Source organism: Babylonia areolata, chromosome 16, assembly GCF_041734735.1.
Source record: "Babylonia areolata isolate BAREFJ2019XMU chromosome 16, ASM4173473v1, whole genome shotgun sequence".
In the NCBI taxonomy this organism is placed as follows: domain Eukaryota; kingdom Metazoa; phylum Mollusca; class Gastropoda; order Neogastropoda; family Buccinidae; genus Babylonia; species Babylonia areolata.
In genome coordinates this window covers 19,933,831-19,938,830 of record NC_134891.1, presented here as the reverse complement: position 1 = coordinate 19,938,830, position 5,000 = coordinate 19,933,831, and the positions used below count along the sequence as shown (strand labels likewise).

Sequence of the window (5,000 nt, the reverse complement as noted above, 5' to 3'; positions counted from 1 at the left end):
ATTAAATAAAAAGGCAAGAAAGCATCTCTGGTATTGAGTGGTGCTAATCACGCTGGCTACACACACAGTGTAATGACATAAAATTATAATTTCTGCACTACTATGCAATGGCTTACACATATGGGTATTTGCAATACTCTTCTCTTCTACCGAGCTTTGTGTAACAAGGGAAAACTTTCAGCTATCATTTCACCAGGCCGCCAAGAAGAGAACTGTGCATGTTCTCGGTCGGCAAGTGGTCCATTACTTTTGGTGAACCCTGTACAAGTGCGGCGGCTTGTTTCCCTGGTCTCTTGCCCAGTATCAGTGTCACCCAGGCGGTCTTGTCTGACATCAGTCATCTCTGTTACAGTACCAGCGTGGCTGTCACACGGCTTTTTTTATCAGTAGAGCAACGACTTCAAAACGTGTACCACTGATAACTTTTACCAGGCAAATGACACGGCTATCTGGGTCAAGTTGAGATATAATATATCTGACACAAGATAGATCAGATTCATGTACTGCCGTACGTGTGCGGTACAGCGCACAGAATGGGTTAGGAACTCGCCAGTTACCATCTGTCAGCAATGCCGGTGTCTTGTTCTCTTACCGTCCACCCCTCCCTTCTCAAACATGTCCTGCATGAAAAATAACTCTGGACTATAACTCCCTCCATAAAAAACAAAACAAAACGTGCTTGTCTAAACTGGAATCTGAATAAAAAAAAGTTGTTTTTTTCTTCTTCTTCTTCTTCTGCGTTCACTCGTATGCACACAAGTGGGCTTTTACGTGTATGACCGTTTTTACCCCGCCATGTAGGCAGCCATACTCCGTTTTCGGGGGTGTGCATGCTGGGTATGTTACTGTTTCCATAACCCACCGAACGCTGACATGGATTACAGGATCTTTAACGTGCGTATTTTGATCTTCTGCTTGCATATACACACGAAGGGGGTTCAGGCACTAGCAGGTCTGCACATATGTTGACCTGGGAGATCGTAAAAATCTCCACCCTTTACCCACCAGGCGCCGTCACCGTGATTCGAACCTGGAACCCTCAGATTGAAAGTCCAACGCTTTAACCATTCGGCTATTGCGCCCGTCAGTTGTTTTTTTTTTCCAAAAATCTATTCTGACTTACACAAGTTACAGAATCTGTTGCGATTGGTTCTACTTGTACCTGTCGCAACAGTCTTTCCACCATCAACTTTTGTCAGCTATCACCAACAATATTGCTTTGTGCGTTTCTATTGCGCATGGGTGTTCATGCACGCATGCCCCACCCCCCACCCCCCGTGTGTGTGTGTGTGTGTGTGCGCGTGCGTGTGTGTGTGCGCGTGCGTGCGTGCGTGCGTGTGTGTGTGTGTGTGTGTGTACATGCAAGCGTGCTTGCAACATGTGAAAGGGGTGCTCCAAAGATATGAAGGTGGCTCAGTTTGATTCCGTGCAAATCTAATCACTGAGTTCATCTCGCCTTAATTAACTGATTAATAATAATAATAATAATTGTAATGATAAAAAAAAATAATGATAATAATCATAGTACTGCAGATGGAGACTGCAAAGAGGTTTGTCACGTGTGTGATTTGCGACTGATAACTGTTAGCTATTACTGTAACACACACACACACACACACACACACATACACACAGCGTATGTACAAGCCAAGGGTTGTGCTACGTGTTGTTCTGCAAACTGGGCAACATGTGCATCTCAACGAAACACGCACACACACACACACACAAACACACACACACACATTGTGTCAAGTGTCATAGCAAATGCTTGGAAGCAGAACTCCCCCCCCCCCCCTCTGACCCCCCCACTCCGAAGGTGACGCACGCGCTCGCGCCCGCGCACGAGCACCGTAAGACACGGGCGAAAAAGTAATACATGCAACACGCGAGACAAGCATTGAGGCCACCACTACTTCGTGTAGTGCTGTCCCCTCTCGGTCATAGCAAGACACTCAACACTAGTAGTAGTAGTAGTAGCAGTGGTCGGGAACACACACATCACTCCGCCACACACACACACTCGCAGTCCACCCCCTCCCCCCCCCTCTCCCTCCCCTCCCCCACACCCCAATTCGGCTACCAAAACGCACCCTGGACATCAGTGGGTGAGATTCCACCCGTTTCCAGCCATCGGAGGCTAGAGGGAGGACGGTCGGATGCGAAACATGCAAGATGTGTGTGTGTGTGTGTGTGTGTGTGTATTCCGAATCCATGATCGACCCGCCTCTTGACAATGTCGGTGTCTGCAGACAACAAGAGCTCGGCGCATGCGCAGCAGTGGAGACTTGGTTTTGCTAACGTTATCCAACATGTGTGTTGGCCTGGCACATGATTAGATCGTTCTCTGTCTCTCTTGCTCTGCTGTTTCGTTAATTCATTAATTAATAATGCATTTAATCTAGTGTTGTCATCTGGCCGTGCATTCAGTTTGGTGAATGTCCTCCTCCTCTGTTGTACACTGTCGAACTTGTCATCAGTGTGAGAGACACTGAGAGAGAGACAGAGACAGAGACAGAGAGAGAGAGAGAGTGACGAGTTGTCAGTATTGTATCGAAAACAAGTGTTCACTGCATGAAAGAGGCCCATGGTCTATGATGGAATTATTTATAACAATCAGTGTCCGTGTTCTCTCTCTCTCTCTCTTGTTCTCAAACACGATTCGTGTTTTGGTAGTTTTACTATTAACTCCATGTTTTGCCCTCATCCTTTACGCACGCACACACAGACGTGCTCACACACAGACGTGCTCACACACACACACACACACACGCGCGCGCGCGCGCGAGCGCGCGCATGTATTTCATCAACTATGTATTTCATTGCATGAGTATCAGATGACCCTTTATTTCTTTGTTTCTTTTGTTCTTTGTTATGTCTATTAATCCTTCCAGATTTTATGACAAACACACACACACATGCTCACACACACACACACACACACACACACGTTCATTCAAACACACACATGCTCACACCACCCACACACACACACACACACACAGTGACACACACACACACACGCTCATTCAAACACACACATGCTCACACACACACACACACACACACACACACCCTCCCCTTCCCACCCCAAGTCCCACACACCACCACCACCACCACCGCCTCACCTTGTAGTGAAGGGCCGGACAGGTCAAACACACCGGACGGACGGTCGGGCCAGTGGAGACAAACAAACCCACCACCACCACCACCACCCAAGGGACAGAGGGAGGTGTGTGTGTGTGGGGGGGGGGGGGGGGGGAGATGGAGGGTAGAGAAGGGTGTGGGTGAGGGGTGTTGCTGCTGCTCCCCCCTTTTTTCTTTTTTTTTTTTTTTTTTTACTCCGCCTGTCCACCGCCACTGACCACCACTGGCCGCTGTTCCATCTAATAATAATCCAGCAGATGGACGATGACCCAAACTGGACGATAGTAATACAAGAGGAGCGAGCGACCGACGGACAGTACACACGTTCAGCAGTGTAGTACTGAAAGCAAACCAGGCCAACCAACTCCACTGACTTGGGTACAGTACTATACACGTCGTGTTTCACTCTTTTTACACTCCTCGTCTGCACACTGTTGTTTTTTTGTTTTGTTTTTTGTTCACCCTTGAAACACCGCTTGTAGAGTCCAGTGACCCATGGTTGATGTTCCTCCTTTATTATTATTATTATTATTTTTTTTTTAGTAGAACAACACACACTGACGCACACTTGTTTTCCTTTCCTGAAAAAAGAAAAAAAAAGAAAAAAAAAAGACTGAAAAAATCTTCCGAAACTGTTGTGTTTACCTGTGATTTAATCCATCACTTGCATCTTTCCATGTGACTGGTCGGCTTTGAGATGGAGAAATGAAAAACAGAAATAAAAGAAAAGTAAAAAAGAAATCACACACCACACAACCACCACCACCACAAACAACACAAGAAGCACTGACGACAAACGCGGCTGAGCTCTTACTAACACGGGCACACACACACACACACACGCGCGCACGCTGAGTTCAACAAACTATGTATAACACAGCGCTCTTGCCCCGTGGTTTGGCCAGGCAAGGCAAGCCACAGGCACACACACACACACACACACACACACACACACAGCGCGCCAGCGTTGCTTGTGTAAGAACTGTTCTCCCCCACGCGGCATGCGGTATTGCAAGCGGCCAGTTCAAGATAGAGTAATAAGTCGACAGCAGTTGTATAGTAGTATAGTCCTCTATCGTAGCAGTGGAAACACTGGAATACACCGGCTGCTATCCCGCCAACTTCGCACACACACACACACACACACACACACACACTCGTGCACGCACGCACACACACACACACACACACACTGATGCAAGCACACACGCACGCGTACACACATACACTCGTGCACGCACGCACACACACACACACACACACACACTGATGCAAGCACACACGCACGCGTACACACATACACTCGTGCACGCACGCACACACACACACACACACACACATACAAAACGCAGAGAGAACATACTGAGTTGTTGGAACACACACACACACATATGGTCTAACACCACTACAACCACTATTCGACTATACGACTACTACTACTACTTGCAGAGACTAGTGAGTGTGTGTGTGTGTGTGTGTGTGTGTGTGTGTGTGTGTGTGTGGAGAGAGAGAGAGAGAGAGAGAGAGAGAGAAGATGGCGTGAAGGGGGGGGGGGGGGGGGGGCTAGCTCCATGTAATAACGTAACGCGATGGGTTCTCGCATGCTGTCAGCAGTGTTGTTTTGAGCATGTCTGGTGGCTAGCTTACTACGTAACACTCTGTAGTTTGCCCCCCCCACCCCCCCCCCCCCACCATTCCCCATCACCCCCACAACCCCTCCCCCCCCACTCTCCCACCTCCCCCACTCACACCAACCTACCTCCCCTGCTCTCTGTGTGTGTGTGTGTGTGTGTGTGTGTGTGTGTGTCTGCTGCGCCTGCGCCGGGCGTGAGTGCGTGCGTATGTTTATGCAATGT

The 5,000-nt window shown here is 48.4% G+C and overlaps 1 protein-coding gene across 1 annotated transcript in view; it reads right to left on the bottom strand.

The window, feature by feature from the left end:
- LOC143291220 (uncharacterized) overlaps positions 1–3,238 on the bottom strand; it is a 172,309-nt gene extending 169,071 nt beyond the window's left edge. The window contains exon 1 of the mRNA XM_076600986.1: positions 3,126–3,238. The gene's annotated coding sequence lies outside the window, so the exon portion shown is untranslated. The remainder of the gene's footprint in view (positions 1–3,125) is intronic.
- Positions 3,239–5,000: the final 1,762 nt, after the last annotated feature.